The sequence below is a fragment of the Diplotaxodon limnothrissa genome, linkage group LG3, assembly GCF_057381915.1.
Source record: "Diplotaxodon limnothrissa isolate DT_005_m linkage group LG3, D_limnothrissa_male_GT1.1, whole genome shotgun sequence".
NCBI lineage: Eukaryota > Metazoa > Chordata > Actinopteri > Cichliformes > Cichlidae > Diplotaxodon > Diplotaxodon limnothrissa.
The window spans coordinates 69,788,147-69,802,982 of NC_140598.1; the positions used below are offsets into that span (position 1 = coordinate 69,788,147).

General features: G+C 40.7%; 1 pseudogene; it reads right to left on the reverse strand.

Annotated features, from left to right (window-relative positions):
- Window positions 1-11,280: 11,280 nt before the first annotated feature.
- On the reverse strand, window positions 11,281-12,121 carry LOC146637671 (uncharacterized; annotated as a pseudogene).
- Window positions 12,122-14,836: the final 2,715 nt, after the last annotated feature.

A 14,836-nucleotide genomic window follows, 5' to 3' on the forward strand; every position in this document is an offset into this window, starting at 1 on the left:
GAACAGCTCCACTGTCAGACACAATGTAGAGTCCAGCATCATCCCTGTGTGTCCCTCTGGATCTGACAGAGGATCATCAGTGTATCTGGACTGCTCTGCTGCTGCTCTGTCCTTCTACAGTCTCTGCACAGTCTCTGTCTGACTCTGGCTTCAGACCCTCCTGGATCAAACTCACCTGGAAAGACTTTCAAACATCACTCAATAGATTTGAATACAGAATATATTTGATATATACTGTAGATGTACTGTAGAGTTGCAGTTTGTCACTTGTAAATACAGTCTGTGAGCAGCTATGAGCTGAAAGATCTTTCTAGAAACACGAAATGTTTTCACTCTTCTGTTGCTTTTTCAGTTCATTTTATTAGATAGTTAAGTTTGAAACAATAAGTAGTTGAAATATTAAGAAATAATACATAAGAAATAAATAGTAATCCATGTTTGTTGATTAGATTTATATGTTTAAATGTGTTATTTGTGCTAATTGTGCAATTATAGAGGAACCTTTTCTAAAGTTGTGTTGTGGCTAAGAGTGCATTTTTTGGCTGTCACACTCAGCAAGCTAATTAAGAGACGAGCCACGAGGTTTGCACGTCTGCAGAAAGATAAATAAAGAGTGCCTTTTCTGGACATCCCCACCGAGTAAAAATGAAAGTTTATTCCCTTTGAGTGAGGCCAATGAGGTAAATGTTTTGTTTATTATCGTTGTATGTAAATGCACGAGTTTTGCATGGTATTCAAGTGCAATAGCCACAGTGTGAAGTGTAATGTGTACTTTATTGATCATTTTGTTGGAATGTTTCGTTGTATATAATGCTTAAGGACTTTAGTAAGAATATTCATTTAAGTTTGTATTTCCTTTTAGTTCTGACGGCATTGTATCGGCTGTGGTTGGACATCATTACATGTTAAGACATGTGGAAGAATCCTCCTGTCCGAAATAAATGTCAGTTTAAACACAAAGAACAAGTTGAGCTTTATTAAGACTCGAGGGGAGTAACAATGATCATTGTTCTGACAGCATTTTGAGTGGGAACAGTTCAAAGTTATTTACTGATTGAAACGAGCTGAATGTTTCTGTGCACGATGAAGAAGATCAGCAGCAGCAGCTCAGCTGATCAATGAGTTGACATCTATCAGTCGTTTCATGAGATGAAGTCATCAGCAGACATTTGTTCTAACTGTGTGATGAATGTCAGAACGTCAGGGCTCTGCTTTAGTCACTACTTGATGATCATTGGCTCATTGTTGAATCCAGTGGCCCAGTCTGACCTCTGAGGAGGAAACACATGTTTACTGAGTGAATCGCTGCCATTAGGAACTAGTTTTTCATATCACAGCCTAGAAATCACACAGGACCATTTCTGCAAGTGAAAAGTCGTGATTGGAGGAAAATAATTGTATCGTTTGTGCAACTGTTGTTTGTAAATTAAGAATTGTCCCAACTACATGTGCTGCTGACCTTTGACCTTTTCTTTAGGTGCACAGAGGCCAGAGGAGTCTGTGGAAACATCCAGAACTGAGGCAGTGCTACAGATGTCTTCAAATAAAGTGGTGTATTATCCATGGATGCGTTCCATTCCTGTTCAGACCTGCTCGCTGTCAATGGGCTTCATTCCCAGTGTTGGGGAGTAACGGAGTACATGTACCGCCGTTACATATTTAAAATACAAATATTTTTGTTGTTGTTGTTGTTGTGCTAAGCTAACAGGCAGAATGCTACAGGCATAGCCCTAACGAATGTAGCCTCATGGGCAGTGTAGTCCGTGCTGCAGGGAGAATGGACTGCCATACCCGTCTGTGAGCGCGAGGAGGGAGAAAAAGGAGAGTGGAAAACTACGAGTTGTCATCGAGCAGAAACGGGAGCTGGAAGCATGTAAATATAATAATAACCACTGCAGCCAAGAAGAGTGCCTGACGAGCCCAGTTGTAATGAGCTATTAAGACTCGACTGTACGCTGTGTTCGTGTTTTCCTCCGAAACAATAAGCTCCGTTGGAGCAGCCTTTCAACGCCTCTCTCTGTCTCTCGCTAGCAAACTTGACCCAGTCAACAAAGTAATTTTTCGGCTCCGAGCCCGACACGGACCCCGACGTATTAGCCAGAGGTCCCTTTACTACGGTTCGGAGCTGCGGAGCTTCAGTAATAGTAATAAATCACATTCATGTAGTTGTAAACAGCATGATAATATATTAAGTAATCCAAAGTATTCAGAATACGTTACTCTCATTGAGTAACGTAACGGAATACGTTACAAAATACATTTTGGGGCATGTATTCTGTAATCTCTAGTGGAATACATTTTAAAAGTAACCTTCCCAACACTGTTCATTCCATTTCAGACTGCCGGTGGTCGGCTGGAATCCAAACTCAACATGGCTCCTGTGTTAGAAGAGCCTCTGATTTTAAAATATGCACATTTAATAGTTTCTTTCCAACACTATGGAGCTACCAGCCCAGTATATGTAGCCCACAGTAGATGGAGTTATCAAGCTGCACTGACAAACATCATGACTCATGTAATCTCTACATGTGGACCTTTCACAGATGGATCCAAGTGCAGATTCAACTCTGCATTACATTTGACTTCAGCTGTTACACACTTTCATTTTCTAGCTGTGTCACTTCCTGCTTTTTGGATCAGATAGTTTATCCATGTCCGCAAATGTTTGGCTGCATATTTTTATCATCTATATTTTCCAGTCTTCATACAGCCGATATTTCATGTGAACTCCAATATGCCACCTGCCATCACGTTTTCAGGGTTCATTCAGTGTTGGAAATGTAGGACAAACAGCAGCACATGTTCTCTAAATGTTTGCAGTAATTTTTAAATGAAGCTGATACTACATGAGACATTTTCCACATTTATTGTCTTTGAACAGAGAATAATAAAGCCATCAAACATATACAGGTTTGTGCAAATACAAATGCCTGTGGTGCATTTGATGACCTGCAGAGGAGAACAAGTCGGGCTTTTCAGCCCTAACACAACCTCTTTGTTCTCAATACTACAAAACCTTAAAAGGCTGATATGCAAGTTTGCATGAATCACCAACACAGTTGTATTTTTTCTACTATAGTTATATTTAAGGTGATCAAATATCTGCTGACTGATTAGATCCAGTATCTATTACAGATGAACTGGATATCACAGCGCATGCTGTTAATCCGTCATATCAAACTAAACAGTGTTGCTGGTGTAAATATCCTCCAATAAAGTCAGATTGTTGTGATTATGCTTCATTTTTATGTACTGGGGTATCAATGACCCCCACGCTGCCGCAGCAGCGCCTGTGCGTGGCCCCCAAGTGCTACGTTTTCTTTCCCGATCCCCTGACGAACCCATTAGAATCGCTCTGGGGCACTCTTCGACCCCAAATGATCGTTCTGTTTTTTTCATTCTCATTCACCTGTCTCTACTGAGGGTGGGGTACTTTGGGACCCCCGGGGTCTGGGGCTGCCCCGAAGGGGAGCAGGGGGCATATAAGTCTGTGGACGGACCTGCGCTAGGTTCTTCGGATCACAATGTTATTCATCTCCTCCCTGCTTACAGATCTGTGATTAGGAGGGAGAAGGCCTGTGTGAAGCGGACTAATGTCTGGACAAAAGACAGTTGTGTTGCCCTTCAGGGGTGTTTTGATTGCACTGATTGGTCCTTGTTTGAATCAGAGCACTTCTGATTTGGATGAACTCACTGATGTGGTGTGTAGCAAAGACTCTGTGATTCCAGTCAGAGAATTTAAGACTTTCCCTAATAACAAACCGTGGCTCTCTAAAGATATTAAGGATCTGATACTTAAAAGGAAACTTGCTTTTAACGAGGGAGACGTTCCCACTATGAGAATATTGAGGAAGGAGGTGAGGGCTGCACCCTCTGTCAGAGTCAAAGTCTTTAGGTCTGTAAGGGATATAATACTCTTCATCTTTGCCTGACTGCCTCTTTTTCTTGGTCTTTGGTCGCTCTTCGCCATCTTCCTGCTGACCTCTTCTTTTACCACCTACCATCTCTGAAAACACCCCCTGGTGGAAATAGAAAGAATTACATGGTACAAAGTGACAAAACATGATACAGAGATCCTACTATCTTCCTCTTCTAGTTTGTATACAACATCATCTACATCAAAACTGCACTTTATTTTGCTTCTTCTTTATCAGACAGCACAAACAACTTTCTCATTTTGACTCAAATATTGGTTTTGAATGAAAATTATGCAACAATCCTGGGTGTTTATTCAACTTGTGAGCAGGTTTTCTAATCCACCGTACTATTATTATTGACACTAGTACATGTTCGTGCTGCTGGCAAACTAATAAACTCAAGAGCATATAGCAAAGCAAAAAAGTGAAAAGTAGGTCTTGCCTACATAAATAAACATAAGACAGTTGTGAGACTTTGACATAGTAACATGTGCAGTAATATTTACACCTGTGATGACATCTCACAAGCATTAGCCTTATTTTGAAACCAAGATTGTTTACACAGAGTTTGTAATTGCAGAGAAATGCTCCATTTATTTTGGTCATTTCATTTTTGAGCAGGAAGCTCACCTTTTTTGTTATAGCCTTTAGCTGAATAGAGAGTTTTCCAATTAAATACATATTCTTTAAATAATGTTCCCTCTTATAAGAAGTAGGATAATTAAATTAAAAAAAAAAAAAAACGTATTATACCTCTATCACTTAGAAAAAAACGCTGTTTTTTTTCTGTTGTCTGTTATATAACGTTAGTGATGCTCGTTTCAATTCATTTCTTAATCAGCTAAACAAGTCAGTTAAGAAACAGTCAAATATTAAGTTAAATTTGAAAACGGTTTAAAAAAAACCATCCCCATTCCAAAATGTCACATGACAATCTCATTGGCTCACGGAGTTATGATGTCACTACACTTTGATCTTTTGAAGTTTTTCCTTAAACAGGGGTGAGAAACAGCAGTTTTTTAGTTCGTGTCTTCGCAGCATTTGTGTTTGCAGCCTTCACACGTTCACCACAGAAACTTTTGGAAACCTTTGCAGAGTTGTCGTGTACAACCTTCAACATGTATCCAACAAGACACCAACTGTTGGGGGAAAGCTCTGCAAAAACCCAGGAGAAATAAAGACACAATGAGACAAAGTTACTTTTTATGCTTTAACGTGCACACGGGTAAGCTGTTAAGAACAACTCACACCCATGAACAGAGGCTTGGCATTTTTATAGGCACAAATCACAGAGACGGTGAGAACAGGATAAGAAAATAATAAACAGATAAAATAAACAACTCCATATGTGGCGCTAGTCTCGTCAGCAGAGAGCTGGGAGAAAGATAAAATAATCTAAAACAATATGTCCCAAAACAATATGTCTTCGCTGGGAAAGTCTAAAAGGATAATTCTAAACTAATCTAACCATAGACAAAGGGCATCTTTGTACATTTAAAAGAAGGTAAAGAAACATAGAATCATTTTCCACTAACATATTCCCTCCTGTTTTAACTTATTTTAAATGTATACAACAATTGTCTGTAAAGGTTATTTATTAAGTATCTTTAGCAATTTTTTAATTGTCAAAATGTCAGCATAGCATAAATGTAAATCATGTGGTCTAAAGAATGAAACAAATAAAATAATAAAAAGAACAAAGAAAAGTATAGTAAATAAAATAGCAACAGGAATAATCAAGAGAAAACAATAAAACTAAAACTACAAAAAATAAAAGGATAAAACCTTATATTGTACCTGCATAAACTACTAATGTGTTAATCAGTGCATGATCACTTGACAAGTCATTTTTAATCACCACGTCATTTATTAGCAGCTATTACAAGTTGTCCTCTAACAGAATTGCAACGGGATGCTGTTCTTTTTGAGACACGGCAACATAAGCAGTCATTGTAGGTGTGTGGTCAGTGACATATTTTTGCAGAACGGTCAAATTCTGCAAAACTTAATAAATGTCTCCTCCAGCTTCGTATCCATCAGGGATAAAAGTGCAACATGTCTCCCCGATCAGCTTACAAACTCCTCCTTGTGATGCTGTTAGCAGGTCTAGTGTCAGTCTGTTCTGCAGCACCATCATTCTGATGGCCTTCTGTTCTCCTGCTAAGGCCGTTCCCAGGGTCTTAGTTAAGTTGATGTGTCGTAGCAGAGCATATCGGTTGATTTCCACGTGATCCCGCACCTCGGCAACTCCAATGCCGGGGATCAAGCTCTGTAAGAATTTCACTCCTCCTCAGATGTGAAACTCTGGTTCCTTTACTGCTTGGTGCCGTCCGTGCACATCCTGTCTGGTACTGAGTCTTTGTTTGTAGTGGCATCCGGTAGATAGGTGAGTAGGCAGCTCCCCCACTGCCCGCGATCCATTGTTCATCACACATACTGGCAGTTGTGCTGCGTGCAGTTTGTTCAGTAGAATTACATCAGGCAGTGGGTCTGAGACTTGGGGCCAGGTCAGTAGCTAGGTCTGTCCGGAACAGTTCACATTTGTGGGTCATGATGACCTCCAGGTTGCTTTTGCTGGGATGCTGTAGTTGGCCTTGGACCAAAGAGTACCATAGCCTGGATGTGTTGCCAGGCCCAACAGGCACCAACTGCGATCTTCAGGTATGCTGTACGGCCACAGGCCAAACGTCTGTGAGGATAGGGGCATATGGGTACATGCAAAGCAGTCAGTTTTATTATTCAGGTGAGCTGTAGTGTTCATAAACTGCCACCAGAAATTAGTGGCGTAGCCATGGGGAAACTTGGTGTACTTTCCTTTGTCATACAGTGTCTGCCTTTTCTTCATATAGCGTGACTTGTTGTCCCTCACGGAAGCAAAGATGAGGAGCCCGGTCAGGGTCAGGGCCGCTGCAGCTATTAGGAGCCACCACCTCATGACAACAGGACACACCCTCCTGTCGTGAGTAGACCCCCCGGCCAGGAAGGCTGACCCCTCCACCGGGCGAGATCACAACGATTGGGCGAGCCTGTGTCGGCTGAGTTTAGATGGCTTCACTTACTCGCCTGCAGTGACTCTGATGGATCCAGGATGGTCGTTCCGCAATTTTGCAAGCGGTGGGCGTGGTGAGGAGAACCTGATGTGGTCCCTCCCACCTGGGTGTGCTCCAGTTTTTCCTTTGGAGCACCTTGATCAGAACCCAGACACTGGGCTGTAATCTGCAAGACACTTGATAGACATCATTACATTCTTCGTTATTTACAATCATCTCTTTATTTTCCTACAACTTAGACATACATTTTGCTACTGAAATTGTATCTGCCTTTTTCACTGGGTAGATTTCCGGCCACTTTGAGAACACGTCTATGACCACTAGGGCGTATTTCGACCCTTGGCATTCATTTAGCTCAATAAAGTCCATATGAATTGTGTGAAAAGGATAAGGTGGTGTGGGAAAACGGCCTCTTTTTGGTCTCAGGTTCCCCTGAGCATTCTATTTTTGACACGCCATGCATGTTCTGACAAATTGTTTTGCTGAAGTTCCAAAATTTACAGTGTAGAAATGAGAGTTGACAATACAGGTCATTGCCCCCGTTGACAAATGCGTACAGCCATGAGTCACTAACGCCGCCATTTTGTGGAGGGATTTTGGCAACACTGGCTTGCCATAACACATCATTAAGTCGTTTGTCAGAACTGCACCGTGTTTTAGCCATTTTGCCTGCTCGGCTGTGCTTGCTGCTTTTTGTTCATTTTTCAACACATCCAATGGAATCTGATGTGTGTCTACTGCCATCAATGTGATGTTTGTCGTTTGTGCCGCCTGTTTTGCTGCTCTGTCAGCAAAGTTATTGCCTGTAGTAATGAAAGAGCCATCAGTTTTGTGTGCTGCACATTTACACAATGCGAGTTGTTGTGGTAAATGTATTACAGTCAGTAGGCGTTGTAGCAGGCTGGCATGCTGAACCGGTGGATGTGGTTGATGTAATCATTCCTCTGTTTTGCCAAATATTCTGCAAAATGATGCACAGCAGAGAAAACATACTGGCTGTCTGTATAAATGTTTATTTGTTTATCTTTGTGTATTTCACATGCGCGAATCACAGCTATCAGCTCAGCGCTCTGTGCAGAATATGAAGAAGAAAGTGGTTTTGCTTCTATTATCCTACTATCTGTGGTTACTGCGTAACCTACACAATTTCGGCCTGTGCTGTAAGGTCAAATAAGTTCTTAAGTGGCTGCCTCAAAACTGTTTTGCATTATTTCTCTGTGGCCTACTCCTACAATCTCGTGTGAAGTGACCTTCCTCTCCACGGTTCTAGCAGGCGTTGTCTCTATGTTATCTGCTGTTTCTGCGTGACTGTCTGCAGCCTTGGTGTTTGTGACTTTGCTCGCCTCTCTGTTCCTGATAGCCACCTGCGGATTAGTGTTTTAGTCTATTGTCAACACGTCAGCCTTATTTTTAAGTTACAGAATGCTTCTTCTTTTTTTTGTCTTGGTTTGGGAGAATAGATGCAACACTACATTTTCACTTAAGGCAGTTTGAAATAATTTCTAGTTTTCAAACAAATCATGGATCTCACACATTTCAAACTTTCAAGTTGTTTCCCATTTATACATATATATATATATATATTTAACTTTGCATTGCTCATAGCTCATAGCTCTAAACCTAGGCATTTTTCAATCATATGCCTAATCACCATGTGTCACTGTGATTCTCAAGTATTGTCACAAGTTCGTTTAAATTCGTTTCCAAAACCAACAAAATAATCAAACAAAAACATAAACGTGTCAGGACACAAAAGAAAAAAGAAAAATGCTGCCACCCGAACAAGGCAGAAGTCTGCATATGTTGGCTTTTAATAGCATGCAGCTTCTGCTCTAAAAGAAACAAATAAATAAAAATAAAAGAAAATGTGTAACATGCTCATCAGCTTAGCAGTGTCTACATATTTAATTCAGCTTCTCAATCCTGTAGTTTTAGCTGTTGTCTACAGGGTTTTGCTTATTGGTTGTTATTATAGGTGTGCTCTATATCTCAGCAATGTGTCATGCTAGAATGATAGCTGTGAAGCTGGTCAAGTGCCTCTATGCACTTCATTAGTTAGTTATTCTCTGTATTGTCTTCATCTCACATGTCATTACACTGAGTTTCAGCAAACCTTAAGCTTGATGCAGACTACTGCTTAACAATTATCCACCTCACATCATAACCGACTAAGGTGCCTCTTCATATTAACATTATGTCATTGTTAATATTATCCTCTTTGTCTTATATAACAGCAATAGCATATTATAATATTTTATTAGTGTGTACCACTATACTACTACTGAGCCAATTTGATAGTTAGGATCATCTTATTTAGCAAACAGATAATTTAGAATTCATCCAATCTGCGGTCACATTTGTTCTCTCTGTTGCATGGCGGACCAGGCAGTTCTATTATAATATATTATTTATATTTTATTTTGTATCCATCAAGGGCTTCAGATGACCTGCAGTATCATCCTTTTCCCAAGGTGGAGACAGTTACCTTTTCACACACTGTCCTTGGCTGAACAGTGACACAGCCTTAATATACTTTATTTATGTTATTAAAATATTTTCGTGTGAATTATTTGCTTTATATCCATTTTATACATTGTGGGCATGGTCATCATGCCAACTGTGTTTCATTGATAATATCACTTTACAGGTTGTTATCCTTGCTATTATTAATTTCAAATACTCTAAAGATAATTTCTACTGTAATTTTCCCTTTGTTTATCTTTATTTCGTACTTTTTATATTTATATCTACTCAGTGGGGTCTGTTTTCAACCCTTTGGCAAAAAGATTACGCCGCTTCTCCTTCCTGTCGTGGCCGGCCAAATGACCTCTTAGCCATCCAAAGGGCATTACATGACAGTAAGAAGGAAAACTACCATCTCCAGAATAAAATTCAACAGATTGAAGATGAGAAACTTCAACTGGAGGAGAAGTGTAGACAGATGGAAGTGAAATATAAAAACCTGGAAGAAAGACAACAACGCCAGCCCGACATAAATATTATTAATGACGGTTGGGGAATCAAGTTTGGACAAGCCCGAGACCAGATTGTCTTCCTAATTAAGGAAGACAAGCAAAAGAGCGCGGAACTAAAGGAGATGTCCAACCAGCTTAAAGACAGCAAAGCTACGGTTGAGAAGACAGAATGGGATCTCCAATATATGGACCAAAAGAATCGGCTGCTCCAAACAAACTTCGATGAAGCTGTGAAAAAAAATAAAGAAATCCTCCAACAGAAGGAAGAACAGGAGAAAAAGCAAAGAGACATGGAGCACAAACTCAAAGTCACGGAGGAAAAATACACAATGCTGAAAGAAAAGGTGGATGATACTCTGCGCCAAAATAAAGACCTTCTTCAAGAGAAAAAGCAACTAGAAGGGGAAAAAGAAAAACTGGACAAACAATGCTCACACATGCAGAAAAGGATGGATCAAATGGCGAGAAACAACTCCGAGCTCACTAAGGGGATATTGTTGGAATACAACAACTTGAAGCGCAAACACACTGAAATGCAGGCGCAAAAGCAAGAACAAGACAACATACATGGCGACCTGCAGCGTACGCTCCAAGATATCCACAGAAGAAATGAGGAGCTACAAGACATGTACAAAGAAGTACAACAGAGAAACACAGACATGCACAAGGACAAGATAATGCAGGAGGAAACATCCAAAGAGCTCAAGGAAAAGCTTGAAGAAAAACAAGCAACATTGGAAGAGGTGGAGAAAACATGCAAGAAGCTTGAGAAACAAAACGTAGAAACCATCGATGAGTTGAGAACCCTCATCCTGGAAAAAAAAGCTCTTGTAGAAAACTGCATGAAAAAGAAGAACAAACGCTTCCGCTGGCCCTGGAGGAGGAACTCTACTGCTTCCTCACCTGGTGTAGCCTCGTCTTGCTCCACCTCTGTTCACCCCCCCAACCAGTCCCGGCAGTTGACTGTCCCCTCCTGAGCCTGGTTCTGCCGGAGGTTTCTGCCCGTTTAAAGGCAGTTTTTCCTCCCAACTGTCGCCTAGTGCGTGCTCAGAGGGGATTGTTGGGGATTTCTCTCCTCTACCTTGTTTCATTATTTACTTAACTTTTTGTTCTTACTTCATTTTACCTTGTTTCATTATTTACTTGTTAACTCTTTCTTTTTCAACTTATTTATAAAACAATAAACAATTGAATTTATCCTTTGAGTATTTTTCATCTATACCTTTTTCAAACATTCATATCTGTCGTTTATCTTCTTCTTGAAACCTCATAAATGGTGAAGGAAAAATCCAACAGTTCATCTATATATAAAGAAGCACTTAAACTAAAACTGACATAGCTACGTTAATCCTACCGTAAAACAATAAGACGAGGTACGACCTCTCTCATGCTCCTAGGATGTGGGGGTGAACGCCAGAACACCCTGGAATGTTACAGACCTCCTAGGATGAGACATTCTTTCAATATGCCACCAACTATATACTTCTACACACAAATGATTACATGCAGTATTCTACCATATGCAAACTTATATCATTAAAAGACTATACTGACTACTAAGTAAAATTTTCCATTGACATACTTCATCATGAGAAGTATGGCTGCTGTGCCAACCTTGTTGTTGGTCAAAACTCCCTCACTTTCTATCTGCTGGATGAGTGTCCTTATACCAAGGTTCCATTTGAGCTTCTGGCTGGAGAAATAGTTAATAATCCTTCTGCCTTTGGTTATGAGGGCCTGACCTAAGCGCTCACTGATATCGATGCCTGTGAGTTTGTAAAAGTGGTTCGAAAGACCTTTCCGAGTAAACAAGAATGGCCACTGCTCCTGAATTTCAGCTACTGAAGGTGAGGGACAACTGTTGATAAGCTGCCGCTGAGAAATATATGTGAGGCACATGAAGTCATCCACATCAGGTCTCTCCACAGCTCCAGGTCCTTGTGAATTGAAAATTGTTAACAAGATGTGTTTCTTTTCCTCTAAAGAAGTTGGCGTTTCCCCCTCAGGAAGTTCAACTGGCTGCCAATTTATACAACCATAGCTATCAACAAGGCATCTAACTTTTTTAGGTGGGGTTGCACTACTGTTGGGACTGCAGTCTTCCTCATTCCTGGTTCTCTTTGTTTGACGAAGATGATTTGATGCTTCTTAGTAGTGAATAATGTCCACAACCCAGTCTTTCTGACCATACTTCTCCTGTCCTCTGGATGAGCTCTGTCTCCTCTTGTGATTGCATGCGACAGTCGGAGTGGAAATCTTTCCCAAGGAATCTGGAAGTGTGAGACCCAAGAGCTGGAGTAATGGTTGTACATAGTGGTGGACGTGGAGGAGGAGGGGTGAGGTGGATGGCTTGATGTTTCAGCTGATGCAGCAGGGCAAGGCTCCAGAGTAATGGTGTCATTCAGGTTCTCTGGTCTGTTGCCATCTAAAAAAAAATAAATAAATAAAGATCATTGGAAAAGCTACCTTAAAAAGCTACTATGTCAACAAATATGTCCTCACTAAAAGATGAACCCTTCAATTAGGATTGAGTAGTAACGGCAAGGCAGTTTTGGGGACCTTGTCTGAAGATGAAAAGAAGCAATCCCAGGACTGCAAAAGAACTACAAACTCAAGGTCTTGCATTGAAAAGACCTTGAGTCAATATGTTTTACAGCATGTCACAATTTCAAACCCTTAGTTGTACCACTACCAATGAAAGGTTAATGGTGTTAGATTTAGTGTCTACTTTTGTTTATGTTTTCCGTGTTAATTATCTACCAGACAATGTGAGCCCCAAAACGCTGTTCAATATTATACCGTCAAAGTACATGTGTAGTATGGTGAAGAGAACAAAAAAGCTAATCAAGCTAATCAGTGACATATGAGTCTATGAGTGACCTTCAAATCATAGACTCAAGTCTATGATTTATACAGAACCTACACAAACCTCCTTTAAATGCAAGAAGTAGTTTACGTATTTGAATTGGTGTGAGAAAGGGTTTGAGATCTTCTGCCTCCACAAACAAAAGATCACTTTTTTGTTGTACACCAATAACGTCCGTCAGATGTTCTACAATGCAGATTATTTTCTCTCTGTCTAGTGCCGGCAGGAGCCTTGTGAGTTCCTCTTCAATTTCCATCCCTGAAAAAGAATTAAGAGGAAACTGAATGGTGTAGGGAGACAACAAAAAGACCTGCCATGTTATAAAGTGGTAGTGGGTAATAATCCATCAGACTGTCAGCATTTACACACACACTTCTTTCTGGAGGGCAACGCAAGCAGTGAAGTCCAAGGTCAATGAGAAGTACGGATTGATGCAACTCGAGCACAAAGTACAATCCAGAATCATTAACAAGTATAACAGCTATCTTCCCAAAAACCAAGCCATCATCACTGTCATCTACAATGGAAACATAGCCTTTCACATACTTGGTACCTTTGTGGACAACTGCTGACACATCCAAAGTGGTCTGATTAGTGCAGCCGGCTTTTGCCACAGCTTCTTGAATGACAGCGTTGTAAAGATGATGATTGTAATCACTTGCTTCTCCAATGATTTGAACTGTAGGTGGAAACAATTGGCCCACTGAGAGGTAGGACTGCAGTAACTGATGCCGTTCTGTCAGAGTCTTGCATAAGTTGACGAAGTTGTGCACTGTTCTTGTACATGCTTTGAAATACGAGTGCTTGCTCTCAAACCTAAGGGTCCACAAACGAATGTGTGGTCCAAAGTGAAGGATAAGCTCTGCATAATGTAACAAATAGTGAGTTCATAGTGACTAATAGTGACTTCAGTGCACGGTTGCAGGCATCAGCTGACACAGAATCGCTGGCACAGGCTGGTTAGTTATTTAATGGTTTCAGCTTTGTTTATTTGATCTAAGACTTCAGTGCATGGTCGCAAAGATCAGCTGACACAGATCCCTGGCACAGGCTGGTTAGTTATTTAATGGTTTCAACTTAGTTTATTTTCTCTAAAACTTCAGTGCACGGTCGCAGGGATCAGCTGACACAGATCGCTGGTTAGTTATTTAATGGTTTCAGCTTTGTTTATTTGATCTACAACTTCAGTCCACGTTCGCAGGGATCAGCTGACACAGATCTCTGGCACAGCCTGGTTGGTTATTTAATGGTTTCAGCTTAGTTTATCTAAAACTTCAGTGCACGGTTGCAGGGATCAGCTGACACAGATCGCTGGCACAGGCTGGTTAGTTATTTAATGGTTTCAGCTTAGTTTATTTGATCTAAAACTTCAGTGCACGGTTGCAGGGATCAGCTGACACAGATCCCTGGCACAGGCTGGTTAGTTATTTAATGGTTTCAGCCAAGTTTATCTAAAACTTCAGTGCACGGTTGCAGGGATCAGCTGACACAGATCCCTGACACACGCTGGTTAGTTATTTAATGGTTTCAGCTTAGTTTATTTGATCTAAAACTTCAGTGCACGGTTGCAGGGATCAGCTGAAACAGATCGCTGGTACAGGCTGGTTAGTTATTTAATGGTTTCAGCCAAGTTTATCTAAAACTTCAGTGCACGGTTGCAGGGATCAGCTGAAACAGATCGCTGGTACAGGCTGGTTAGTTATTTAATGGTTTCAGCCAAGTTTATCTAAAACTTCAGTGCACGGTTGCAGGGATCAGCTGACACAGATCCCTTGCACAGGCTGGTTAATTATTTAATGGTTTCAACTTAGTTTATTTTATCTAAAACTTCAGTGCACGGTCGCAGGGATCCGCTGACACAGATCGCTGGCACAGGCTGGTTAGTTATTTAATGGTTTCAGCTTAGTTTATTTGATCTAAAACTTCAGTCCACGTTCGCAGGGATCAGCTGACACAGATCTCTGGCACAGCCTGGTTGGTTATTTAATGGTTTCAGCTTAGTTTATTTGATCTAAAACTTCAGTGCAC